We start from the raw sequence: 14,120 nt of genomic DNA, 5'->3' as shown, positions 1-14,120 counted from the left end.
TGATAGAGAGCAAAAAAAAAAAGCAACAAATTTAAGGAATATGCAAAACTGAAGGAAGGATAACCCGAGCTGGGAAATGCTCTACGAAATGGGCACAATAGAACACTTTATCTCCTGATGTTTAAAATGGTTACAAAGATGCATTTATAGACCGATAAATGGGAGTATAAATGATGATAGAACGAAGAGTCTTTTGGATATAACACACATTTCTAAGGTATTTTATTATAATTATTGCTAATCTTATATCGAGTGAGAGCCGAGTATCCATAGAATCCGTAGACCCCTTTGCTCACATCCCCCATTTATGAGGGTATACAAATTGCACTATTTTCGCAAATGCAAAAAAAAAAACGAACAATTTTTTTCCTTCGTTTTCATTTTCTTTATATTTTTTTTTTTGTGTCTTGTTGTGTGTGGAGGGAGCTGCTCCGTTGGCCAATCAAATTGGTGGAGGCGTTAACATGCATGGGCGTGGCATGACCGGGCCGATATGTATGGGGACAAAATCGAGGAGCTATAGGTGCAGATATAGCTGCTGGATATTGGGCACATTCGAGTCGGTTTGGTTATATGGCGATGGCTATATGGCGATGGCGATGGCGATGGCGATGGCGATGGCGATGGCGATGCTGGTCACATGCACATAGGAGCCGGAAAAGGGAAAGAGCAAGGGAAGGGGACTTTGACAAGCTCTGGATGGATATTGATTGAATGGCACCCGCATACAGCTAACACCGCCTGGGCTGTGACACCCTCCTCCTCCGCCCGCCTTTGTGTGCTGTCCCGACCCTCTGTGCAGGTGAATTTGAATCGGGGTTGCCTTTGTCCGTTTTTCGCCATGTTCTTTTTAATTAACGCTAATTCCAATTATATATTTCGTTGCTTCTCCCGTCAGAGATTGCAGATGCACCATATGCCATGCCACACAAGCACCTCTCGTGCACTGAGTATTGTTGTGGGTCCTTCCCATCGAGCATTGTACATACAGCATATATGAATGAGACGCCATTCAATGCGGTCTAATAGCAGATCATAGTCGGATTAAGTGACTCCTAAAGCTGCTTAAGAAGTTCAATTATGCGTAAAACGTATGTGGTTAAAGGGAAACCCATAGCAAAATATATTTCTTCTAGAGGGACACAACTCCCTGTTCAGATAGTACCTCTGAGCTATCTGGGAGGACCAACCTAAGTTGACTGATGATATGGGTACAAGAAATGTAGTTCTCGCTCTTCTCTGATTACCATAACCATAACCATATCGTAGTGGTATCCCGAAACTCATCGCATCTTCAGTCATGGGGGAGGGTACTGCAGGGGTTACTCCACAGCGGAGCTGCATTCAATTTTCTGTTTACCTCTTGCTTCTTTTTGCTGCAAGTTGCGGGCGCCATAAACTTGCGATCGTTTGAGAGATCTGCGAGCGGAAAAGCGAGCATTGCGAATGACATTCGGTGCACTATTTTCCCACTCCCTCGCTCCCTCGCTCCCTCGCTCCCCCACTACCCTATATCTCTCTCCATATCCCTCTAGTGTCTCTCTCTGGCTGGTCTGCTCTTCTTTTTCCTCACGTTGCTCTTTTTTTGTGGCTCTTATGCATTCCAATGGCAATGGGGATCGTCGAAAAATGCGCAGATTTTCGTAGCGATTCTCTGCCCTCCCTGACAAGAGGGGCAGAGCTTAGGGGGAGTTGGGGCTAGTGGGAGTGGGAGTGGGGCGAGCAGACAAAAAGCGCAGGCGGGTGGGCGCCGTTGGCCCCATCGCGAGAGCCAAGAACGTAAAGCATAATAAAAAGTCGTGCCTTACGTGCAGCAGTGCAGGGGCCAGCCCCCCCCTCTCTGTGCCCCAATACCCACACCCAGCCGCACTGCATTACCCCCCTTGCCGCTGAGCCAATAGCGACCTCAGTTCAAAGCATTTGTTTTACAGGGTAGAATGTGGGGTATATATGGGTTTGTTGGAGAGAAAATGCCTGGGAAAGCCAATCAAAAATTATCAAAAAAGTCGGCGAATCTTAGAGACATATTGAATATGTGCTATGATTGATCGAGTCCATACTTCTTTTCCCCTGCACACTCGCTACTTTCGACTCTGACAATAGGTATCCCCACAGCCTCTATTTCCCATCTTTTGGCCAAGTAAATCCACTTCTATGCTGCACTTTTGCTTTGCTCCTTTTTTTCGGTTGCCTAAGCAAAACATTTTTAGTGGTTCTGGGCAGGCTAAGTTCTCCCCCTTCCCTCTTCCCCCTTCCCGCTTGCCTCTTCCCGCTTGCCTCTTGCCACTATTTCCCCGTTTTGCCATTTGCCATTCGCCGTTTGCTGTTTTGCCGTTTTTTATGAGCGTCTTAAGGGCACGCACGATTTTTGTGATTTTTGCGTGGCGCGTTTCACTTCAGTCGGAGTTTCCAGAGTTCGGGCTCGGGCTTGGACTTAGATCTGGGCCTAGGACTGGGACTAGGCTCTCTGCCGCCCCACCGCTGAGTGCGTTATGTGGCACTGATTACCGTTGGCTGTGGCTGCGGACCAGAGGTCAGCACCAGAGTTGAGCCATGAAAATGTTTCCTGGGCTTCGAAAATTGAATTTAATTTATTTGTGAGCTTCGCTGTGCGGCATCGCTGGCAGGCAGCACTCTACTCTGATCATTATTATGGCAGAAGGCCGAGACCTTAATTAGCCGAATGGCTTCATATCATACGAGTTTCTTGGGGGTTTTCTCTGTTTTTTTGTGGTTGCCGGATAGCGGATTGCTTCCAGGATGGGACTTATGCGACAATTTGCTTGCAAAAATAGTCAGTTTTTCCTTTCCCACTTCCAGACTTGATCGGGTGTTGGGGAGACCCTCAACAGAAAAGGGGGCCCCGACCATAAGCTGATGTCCGAGAATGCTGATAGTCCTTTCTCTCTGGAATGCTTCCGTCAATCCTCAAAGGCAGAGATTCCCTCTCGAATCGGATACACCCCGGATGCGGCAGGAAGTGTAAAGATGGTTAAGATTTTGGGCCTTTTTTTTTGTTTTCGGAAGGTAGCGGCTGTGGCCTGTGTGTGTGTGGATGGGCCGTTTCAGTGCCTGCCGGTATCTGGGGGCTATACGACAGTACAGTACAGCAAATGTGAATTTAGTTGCCACCAAAAACTGCAGCAGGCACACGCTGAGAGGAAAAAGGAGCAGCAGGACTAGGGAGCAGGACCAGGACTAGGGAACCCCATTGCAGTCATTCTGTAGGAAGGATGCTTGCCACACATTCCCTCGCACTACACCCCCGTCACCGTCACTCTATAAAGCCAGGCATTGTTGGTCCTTCGAGCATTCTTGTAATCCTGTCAGAGAGCACGTGTGTGTGTGTGTGTGTGTGTGTGGGAGAGAGAGTCCTTGCATTTTATTTTCGTTTATCATTTATTTACTACTCAATTTTTCTACTACTTTAGTCGCGCTTCCGCTCCCCGCCCCGTGCCGCGTGCCACAGCCACACACGCCTCCTCCAGGCTTCGGGAGGGGGAGGTAGAGTAGCAGTGTGGCATGCAACTTTGGGGGCCTGGTCTTGGTGTGTCGTGGTGTGGTGTGGTGTGGTGTGGCAGGTTTATTTCGTATGCCAAGTAACGGCAGCTCAGTGCAGCTGCTGCTGCTGCTGCTGCTGTTGCACTGCACGCGACTTTATCCTTCAAATGTCCTTGCGTGCGTTGCAAACGCCGACGACCATTTTACGTGCCACTCCTCCCTCCTCCTGCTCCTGCTCCTGCTCGTGCAGCTCCTCCTGGTCCTGGCCCAAGTGCACAGGCAGCTGTGGATTTTAATGGCTGCAGCAGCCCTGGGACGAGTCCCCACAGTGTGCCGTTACCCTCCAGCCTCACATCCTTGCATTCGTGATGCCGGGCCTGGCCGGGGTCTGTCCACCGTTGGGTCCCCGCCTGCCCCCTGCCCCCTGCCCCCTGCCTCCTGCCCCCTGGCCCTGTTGCTGCTGCTCCTGACGTGCCTCGTCGCCATTTTAATTTTGCCTGCTGCACAACGTCGAATTTTCTAATCTTGTGCGGACTACGGCTCCCCAGTTGCTGCCTCGTCCTGGCTCCTGCCGCTCCGCTCCTCCCGCTCCTCCCTCCCCCACTGATGGTCTTGTTTGTTGCCTGGTTTAGGGGTCGCAGCATTTTGGCGCCAGAGGTCGTATAAAGGACTTTTGCCGCAGGCCTTCTGCTCTCTCTCTCTCTCCCCACCTCCCCCTCTGTGTGCGTCGTCCGCCTCCTGGACTCCTCGTCCCCTGCCCAAGATGGATGACGTGTCAGTGGGAATTGATGATGCTGGGGCTGGCCAGAAAACAAAAATGGCGACTTCCGCAGCAGCACCTCCCCCACACAGCACATTCCCGCGTCAGGCCACGAGGCGTATGAGTGATGCAAGCCGCCCACCAGACCCTCAAATGGATGCATATCCATATCCCTCTCTCCTCGTCCCAGTGCCCAGAGTGTGTAACCCAGTGGGCGTCAATAGAGGGATTGACTGGAAAGCCTCGCAAAACAAGATAAATAAATGTACACCATTTCAGGGCTCTGAGGATAAATATTTCTACAGGATTAGGTGGCAACATATTGTGGCTACAACATGAAAAGATCGGTGGGATTGTCCATGAAAGATTAAGAAAGACTTACTCACGGAAACGAGGGGTCTTTGATGCACCTCAGACCAGAAAGAGCTCTTGAGCTCTGAATCTGAACCATTTGGAAGTTCAAACCGAGAAAATGAAGTGAGAATCGAATTCGGAATGGAGGTCCCTTCAAAGACGATGACAGGTCCGTGCCAGACCCCACTGGGACCGCGAAACTTTATGGCCATTCTGCGTCGTATAGAGAATCAATTTGATGATCGCTGAGGCTAGGGTTCTCGGTTCTCGGCTCTCAGTTCTCAGTCAACCAACAGTTTGCCACAAAATCCAATCACAAATTGCCAACGTCGCGTCGTTCAATGTTGTTGTTGCTGTTGTTGCTGTTGGGTGCTTTCGTGGCTGTGGCATAGCTATGGCTCCGTGGCAGCCTTGTCGTGGTCATGGGCAGCGACAGCAACAAAAACAACAACAACAGCAACAACAGCAACAGCGACAACATGCCGCAAGATTTGCCAAAAGCTTTTGACCAGCGTCGTCATCTTCATGGTCCGATTTCCTACTCTCAGACCTGGGCCCGCCTGTCGTTCCTCCACCACGACGATGACGACGACGACGACGACGACGACGACGACGACTACGACTACGACTCTTGTGGCTGTTGTGGCAGTTGTAGCCGCTGTTGTTGCACTCGACATGGTGCCTCTTTTTGTGTGTTTGCTCCGGGACAAAACTGTGACTCCAACTCTGGCACTGAGGCTGGGTCCGAGGACGGGGCCGGGGCTGGGGCTGGGGCCGACTTTTGGGCTCATGTTGCGCGCGCGTTTCCACTCACCTGGCGAGATTTGTGCCAGCAGACAAGTGCGACATGATGTTATGTGTCAACAGCTTAATTCGCAGCGAGACGAGAGAGACGAGAGGCAGCCAGCTCCAGGCTCCATGGCCAGAACAGAACAGAACAGAACAGAAAAGAACAGAGGAGGACTCCAGAGCCAGAGCTGGAGCTGGAGCTGGAGCTGGAGATGAACGAGGAAGCGAATTGAATCGAGAATCAGGAACGCGCCGTCGTGGTTGTAGCACTCCGTTGTCCGATCCCAATCTGAATCGCCGCAGTCCCCCGAAAACCGAAAACCGAAACCAAAAAACCAAAGCCACATACAAAAACTTTCAATACCGAACAAAACGCACAACTTTTACTGCGTCTTTGGGGCACAGTTTTCACAATTTATTATTCAGTTCTTCCTCTCACCTGATCCCCAGACCTGACGAACTCCAAACCGCTGACCAGCCTCTCTCATTGGAGGTGACACTTTGTCCAGCCAGAGGAAAGGGAAACATTCGAGACAGCGACAGGAACAGGAACAGGGACATGGACATGGACATGGACTTAGATGGAGTGGACGACTACATGGAGCTCTCGCTATCGGAGCTGACAGTCAAAGATTAGCCGATTAGCTGACCTAAAGATCTCTCTCTAATGATTCCCTTCAAACCATCGAAGGAAACTCATCGTTCAAAAAGATATCCTTATTCGGGAAAAATAGAGAATTATCTGGATTATGTTTACGTACCATCCATTCCCCCCATTTCTGGGGAAATAAATCCTTATATATCCATATAGAAATAAAGTATTCCCTAATCATACGTTCCCTACCTACGTTCCACCCTACGTTCCATTGAACGATTGCACAAATCGTTGAAATATTTGATCTTGGAACACCAACAGTTCTCTCTACCAAATATTCGTATTACCTCACACAATCTTAACGCTCTTAAAAACCAATAGTCACCGGCCTAATACAAACTGTATTCTCCATAAAGATACCGTTGCTTCTCCTTCCGAACCATCACACCTGAGCAGAAAAGTGGCCCAAGACCTACCTCAACATATTCCGCATTATTCCCATCTTCAGAGTGGAGGCAACATAAATCGATTGATCCTCGGCTGCTGTGTGACTCCTCTTCCTTCTCTGCTGCTCCTACTCGGCTCCTTGTCAATTGCCTAATTAGTTGGGAAAATTTTTCCCACGCCCACGCAACAGGCCGATGCCGATACCGAGCCGAGTCGCACTTGTCTCCCAGCCAGGCGATCGGAGGGATCCCAATGATCTATGGCCAGAGACAGACAGATACTCGTAGAGACAGACAGCCAGACAGACAGAGAGACAGACAGAGAGAGCGTGCGAGGGGCAGAGACAAACATGGAGCTTGGCCAAAGACCAAATTTGGCAGCAGGAGGAAGAGGAAAAGGAGAAGGAAAGACATCAACATCGGGGGCCAAACTGCATGGGGAAATCAAAGCACGCTACTTGTGCCCCAAAATACCATTGAACAGCGCCAGAGATGGGTGGAGAGGCAGAAGCCAAGGAGGATCAGAGGAGAACACTCGCTCAGAGCTCCTCCAGAGAGCACCAGCACCAGCACCAGAGGAGAGTCAACAATAAAACTCATAAATCAAATAAGACAAAAGACTCGGGGCAGGAACGCAGGACACGAAAAACGAAAGCTGGCGTGCGTTGTTCCCCCCTACACTGGCCCCCATCCCAGGCCCCAGACCAAGAACGAGGGAAGCAGGGGGCCGGGCCATACGACGCAATATTGAGCCACGAACTGCGAACAATGGGAGCAAATAACTGGCAGGCATTTGGAATAAGCCCCAGCTCAGTCGCAGGCTCAGTCTCCATCTCCATCTCCGTCTGCGTCCAAGTCCAAGTCGGAGACAACATAGACATAGATGGTCTCTAGATGAGTCTCCAAGCGATGAAACACGAAGCAGCGACGACCCAGCGAACGGAGCCAGCCCCAACATCATCGACCACCGTAGCAGTTGCTCTCTGAGCAGTCAGCGATTTTCAAGGTAAGACAAAACACTCTGCTCTGCTCTGCTCTGCTCTGCTCTTCGAGATGGCCAAGGCGAAGGCGAGCCTCGATCAATCGAACATCACGAACTGGGAATACACTTGGAGCAGCAGCAGGGATGGGATGGGATGGGGCAACACTCTGCGATGGGAAGCTGCCCAAAAGGCTCACATGAAGAGAATTTCCAATTGTATGGAAGGGAATTCCCTTTAGTCATAGAACACCATCGATACCGGTTCGGGGCGGAATATTGATAAAAGGATAGGCAACTCAGAATAGTAGAAATATTTATCAGACGCTTTCTCTGAGGACATTGTCCTTTAGTAGAAAAGAGAAAGGAATTTGACATACAACTTAATAATAACATCATTCGAAGGGGCGGCCTCAGCTGATCCCCCAATTCCATTGACCCTGCGGGATGGGAAGAGCAAAAGTCACCAAAATGATGCACAAGTGTCGCCCCAGAACCGCAGAACAGATCGAGGGCAGAGAGCTTTATGGGTGATTGGAGGGCGGAGGATCTAGGGATTCTGGTCCGGTCCGGTCCGGTCCAGTCCAGTTCGAGTCGAGTCCAGGGCATCGGCTCTGGTACCGTCTATGGCTTCGGCACCGGCACCGGCACTGGGCAGAGCAACAAGATGAATTTCCAGCGTATTTTGCTTTGTTATTTTGTTGTTTTCATTTTGGTCATGAGATCCTCGTTGCACAGCCCCCCACCCTCCCCTAACCTACCCACCAAAATCTTTAACTATCCAACTAGATATATATATATAGTATATATAGAAAGATTTTTTGGGCGCTTCGTTACACAAAATCACGAAGCGAATCGTGCACGACTATTTTGCGTGAGCTGAGAGCATGATCAGCACTCGACTTGAGTCCACTCAAGAGGCCCCCAGAGCCTTCTGCCGCTGCCTCATGCAGCTGCGACCTGTTTGCCGCCCAGCCTCCTCCACTTCCACCTCCACCTCCACTGCCACCGCCAGCGCCTCCTGCTCTTCACACCACCGCTCAGAGGCAGGGGCAGGCGCTGGCACCTTTGGGGTTTTGACAGTTTAAAGACCAACGAAACGAAACGAAACGAAAAAAAAAACACAAAAAACGATAGCCCCCAAATTGGTTTTGTAATATGAACTGTTTTTGGGGCTTGGGGTTTGGGGAACGGCACACGTCCCACAATATGCTGATAGGCCATTGAATGCCGAAAAGAAAGTGGGCAAATGGGGGGTAAACAGGTGGAGCTCCACTTACAAATTTGATGTGATGCAGGGTCTGCATTTGAATCAATCGGGATAAGCCAAAAGATCTTTATTACTCAAATATATCGAGTACTTTTCCTTGAGAAATCTGAAGTCCTCGTGCACTCCGCCAAACTGTAAATAATTTTCATTGATTGCTGATCTAATTATGGCAGCTCCACATTTCCCCAGTAGTCTCTTAATAGTAGCATATATTTCAAGTTTAAATATCCATCATAACCTAATAACCCATCTCTTTGATAATCCATAAACTGAAAGAACGCGTAAGAGTTTTGTTATTATTTATTATAATTATGAATTATGAGCTATGATTGGATTATCCATTTCAGTCGCCTGTATATTGCTCTACGCATATTGAACTGAAATGATAATTTCGTTCTGAGACTGCACTTCAAGGATTTGTACCTGTTGAAATTGATCCAGAACTTGAGGCCCCTCTACATGGAGATTTTCATATGTTCTATGGATTCTAGCATCGATTCTGGTATTGGCATTTTGCCATAAGCTTGTTGAACTTTTATATCAACTGCGTGGCCTTTAAGGTTAATAGATAAATTTCAGATTATTTTAAAATAATTTTGAGAATAACTTTTCCAATTAAAATTAATATGTGGCTTTTCTTTGATTCTTTTAAACAGACATTGCCCTATATAATCCCGTGGAAACGCGTACATATTTTGATGATTCGAATTGCCTTCTCAAGTAGAGTCAATCCCCCAAGATTTTTCGTCGCTGCAGTTCTTCTGGGAAGTGCCATTGGATGGTAGTTGCACTTCTTTCTCTGCACTTAAGATAAAGCCTGGACCCTTTTGTCGCTCTTTCTGTAGAAATACAACAATAAAAGCTGCAGCTCCTTCTCCCCAAAACGTGCTGAATCGCACCGATTGACGGAATGGTATCTTTATCAATATCGTCGATATCGTCACCCTAAAAGTCAGCCGCATTTTTGTATGAATTTAGTCTCCCACTTTGGGGGCTTTTTGGTTTCACTTCTCACGCCTTGAACTTGACTAACAAATTTGACCTTTCGTTGTGGCTGCAACAGGCGAGCGCCATGCTGTGTGTCAGGCTAATAAAAATAGCATCATGTTGCAGAGAGTCCGTGGTGCTGCCATCAGTGCCGATGGTGCTAGTCCCCGTCCCAGTGCTAGATATGGGGATGGTGCCACACAAAAGCTTGCAACATGTCCAACTGACGCAAAGACACACAAGTGTGTCGCCAGGCGGCGACGGGGGCAGCGAGCTAATGAACATAAGAAATTCGCTTACATTTTTTCCATTTGTGCGAATTAGAGGCAACTACAGCGACAATGCAGTCAGTGTTCTGCTCTACACTTTTATTACTTCCAGCAAACTGGCAAACTGCAGCGAAAGCAGCAACACATACGAGCACGCTTGTCAACGGTATTTCAGTAGCCAACTTTTTGCTTTACCAACTTCTTGAGCCCATAAACGGCAGGGAGACGCCGACGGGGGCACAGGCATCGTGCAGCAAGTGCAAGTTGATCCTTTGGAATGATTATTACATTAATATTTAACCCTAATATACATTTTGAACGCTGTCTAAAGACGCACAAAGCATTTAGCCCAAATAAGCTGGAAGAAATTTAAACTTGCTTAAAAACTTCCAAAAATAAGGAGGCAAAGTACATCGGGAAACGAATTGGTATTTTAATAGAAAAAATACAATTACAACAGTTTTCATCTCTCTTACGAAAACCTGCATTTGTTTCAAGGAAATTCTCAACAAATATTGGACCATCTCGAAGGAACAAGTGCATTTCTACTTCGGTCCTGTCCATCAGTATCGAATCAGTCTCAGTCTTTTCAGGGATAGATGTATGTAGGAGTAAGTGATACCCGTACATCGATATATGTGTGGCAACAAAGCAAGTAGAAAACTTTGCCGGAGCGTCTGCCTGCAAAATGCTGACTGAGGCAGAAGAACAAAGGCGAGAATTTGCCAGGAGATGTCAGCAGGTGCTGCTGTCCCTGCCCCTGCCCCTACCAAGTGAATACGATATCGTTCGGGCTGTGAGTGGTCTCCTGTGAGGAGGCTCTGAGTACGAATACTCGTATGTGCAAGTGATTTCCAGTTGATGTAACATTACTTTGAAATCTTTTGCCAGGCTAGGCAGCTAGGTTGCTAGGCAGCTAGGCAGCCAAATGAAAAGCAAAGAGAAGATGCTTTCCACAGGCCAAAACGAAACGAAAGAAACGAAAACCCCATGGCCGATGGTCGATGGAGCAGGATGGCCTGCAGTTGAGACAACGGATATGGATACTCGGCTTAATTTCTCCAGCGGTCTGTTGGTCAACTGGCCAAACAAAGTTCACTTTTTTCCTATTTTCCCCATTTTCTTCTCGAGCATTCGTCGGGCAATTGGGAAGAGAGACGGCTGGGGGGAGCTGCTGGTTGGGTTGATGCACGCGAAACGCTTCGCTGGACAATGAACAAGCGAAATTAGAGAATGTAAACAGCGGATTTTATCCTGTTCGTTGCCTTGCCCAACACCAGAAGCTGCAACAGCCACAGCCCCCCCCCCCCTGTATAGAAAATATGCAGAAGATATTCCGACTGTGGGATACCCACCCGCTCATCAGATCTTGTGGTCTTAGAAAAGAGCGTGCCACATGGGCTCTACTCAAAAATCTTGCACTAGGAATTTTCTGTACATCAAGAGATACGTGTGGATATCTCAAAAAAAAATTATGGGCTCCAAGCATATGGAGTCGAAGATCTGTTACATACATACCCATGCATACAGGAGACCCTTGTATGCCACAAATACCAACAGGGTACACCAACAGGGAACAGAAGCAACAGCAACAAGAACAAAACCCCAATGAAACGTGGACCATTTTTCTTTGTCTTTGGTTCCGTGTCTGGGACCTGTCGCCGCGTAGAGGATACCGGAGATGAGAGACAGCACTGCGGGAGAGCAGTGGCAGTGGGGGGACCAAACAGCAACAACGGCGCCAGTTGACACGTCTTTTTCCTTTGACAAACATTTAAACAGGCGCTTCGGACAACGTCAGCGTCAGCATCAGGCGGCAACAAGAACAATTACAAGCAATTCCAAGCAGTTTCCAGTTCCACCTTAACCTTCGACTTAACCTCAGCGAAAACACAACCATGCTGCTGCTTCTGCTGCTGCCTGCCAGCTGATGTCATAACAGTAAATTAGCAGCGACAAGCAAGCAGTGCAGTGTGTAGGAGGTGTAAAGCAGAACAAGGACAACTCGAAGCAGTGGCAGCAAAAATCACTGGCACGGACACCACACATTCGAAATGGAATGGTATCTGGAAACCTTTTTGAATGAACAGACAGATTCAATAATTCCTCTGGGAAAACTCTGTGCAAGCATTGAAGCATCAGGAAACTGAGATAGGATAAACCTATGATATTTAGGGATATCACAACAGGGATCTGGAAGCTGGATAACTATCAAACGATGTCTGTGGGAGTGAATTGTTTTATTGGTAATGGAATCTATATAGTTGAGCTATTTATTGCAGTAATCGGAGTCAGGCATCCGTTCCATTCAAAAATTTTCTCTGTTGTCCGCCATAATACTGTACGTATATTACTAGTATCTAAAGGAATAAACTGCTTTATGTTGTGTGGTAGTACGAATCTAAGAACTTGTTAGTGTTTTCCGTGGAAGGTTACGTGCAAGTAAGCCTGAATATAATCCACTGATCGATCGGCTCAGATTTGTATCTGGCTTTGGATGCCTTCGTGCCACTGTCTTTGTCCATTTGTTTCATTTTTGATAGTTCATGGCTATGGTTAATGGTTAGTGATTAATGGTTTCATAATCGGCATAATTTATTTCTTCATATGTAGTTATGTACTTACAAGTATACGAGTATAAGAGTTTCTTAGTGCTGTCCGTTGAAGATTACGTGGAAGTGGGCCTGAATTCGATCCATTCGATCATTGATCGGCAATGATTTTTCTCGGGTTCTGTATTGCCTTCTTTGGGTCCCAATGACTTAGTTTCAGTTTTCTTTGTGGCTTTGGTCTTCCTTTAGTAAGCCTAATATCTGTCCAAGATAAGCGCTCATTTGATTAATTTCAGCCTGAATTTTACTGCAGGTTTCATAATCGGCATTCCCCTCTAATTCTTCTTCAAATTCTTCAATCTTAGCATATATTTTATTGATATTTGCCTCTATCGCCTGCGTGCTTATGTCCAGAACCATCTTCCTCAGATATTATCACTTACAATTTCTCTTATACCTGAACCGTTTAGTAACTCTCACATTTACTTTAATAACTTGAATATTTCAGAGTGACTTTTCCACAGAACAATATCTCTGAGCTTGCTTTTCCTTGATTTTTTAATTAGAAGTAATGATTTTTCCAAAGTGTCTATGTTTCAACCGGCTGTGATTTTCTTGGAACCATCAATATCTGATATCTGGCATATATCAAAGAAGTTTGTTCTGTACGCTATATCTCAACAATACGGCAGCCGATCGGGGAATGGCATGTCTTTTCATGATCAGGAGGCTCCTGTGAGTCGACGGCCAGATTAAAAAAGGACATGCACTTTTTCACGATTTTCGCAGAAAATCATGATGTAACCATCATTAAATTGTCAAAAAATCGGCCTCAGTTGCGAAGCCGAGATTTTGATGCCGATCGACAGTACGGTTCTTCGCCATCCTGGGACAGTTGGTCCTTTACCGATCTGGCCCTATTTGTCTGAGATATAAGCTTCCGAAGATTCGGATTCGCATTTTATTATTTGTATGTAATACTGGTTTTTTCTGTACGCTATATCTCAGCAATACGGCAGCCGATCGGGGAATGGCATGTCTTTTCATGATCAGGAGGCTCCTGTGAGTCGACTGCCATATTAAAAAAGGACATCCACTTTTTCACGATTTTCGCAGAAAATCATGATGTAACCATCATTAAATTGTCAAAAAATCGGCCTCACTTTCGAAGCCGAGATTTTGATGCCGATCGACAGTACGGATCTTCGCCATCCTGGGACAGTTGGTCCTTTACAGATCTGGCCCTATTTGTCTGAGATATAGGCTTCCGAAGATTCGGATTCGCATTTTATTATTTGTATGTAATACTGGTTTTTTCTGTACGCTATATCTCAGCAATACGGCAGCCGATCGGGGCATGGCATGTCTTTTCATGATCACGAGGCTCCTGTGAGTCGACTGCCATATTAAAAAAGGACTTCCACTTTTTCACGATTTTCGCAGAAAATCATGATGGTTAAATCATTAAATTGTCAAAAAATCGGCCTCACTTTCGAAGCCGAGATTTTGATGCCGATCGACAGTACGGATCTTCGCCATCCTGGGACAGTTGGTCCTTTACAGATCTGGCCCTATTTGTCTGAGATATAGGCTTCCGAAGATTCGGATTCGCATTTTA

At 47.1% G+C, this 14,120-nt stretch overlaps 1 long non-coding RNA gene across 1 annotated transcript; it reads right to left on the bottom strand.

Annotated features, from left to right (window-relative positions):
* Positions 1 to 12,209: 12,209 nt before the first annotated feature.
* Positions 12,210 to 12,958, bottom strand: LOC113566512. Its single transcript, XR_003409118.1, has 2 exons — positions 12,576 to 12,958; positions 12,210 to 12,500 (listed from the first exon to the last, which is right to left on the bottom strand). It is a non-coding gene; the product is annotated as an uncharacterized LOC113566512 (long non-coding RNA).
* Between the last annotated feature and the right edge of the window lie 1,162 nt (positions 12,959 to 14,120).

The sequence above is a fragment of the Drosophila persimilis genome, unplaced genomic scaffold (assembly GCF_003286085.1).
Source record: "Drosophila persimilis strain 14011-0111.01,24,50 unplaced genomic scaffold, DperRS2 tig00000735-arrow-arrow-pilon, whole genome shotgun sequence".
NCBI lineage: Eukaryota > Metazoa > Arthropoda > Insecta > Diptera > Drosophilidae > Drosophila > Drosophila persimilis.
Note: the sequence above shows the minus strand (reverse complement) of the source record. Positions and strands in the feature narration are given on the sequence as shown.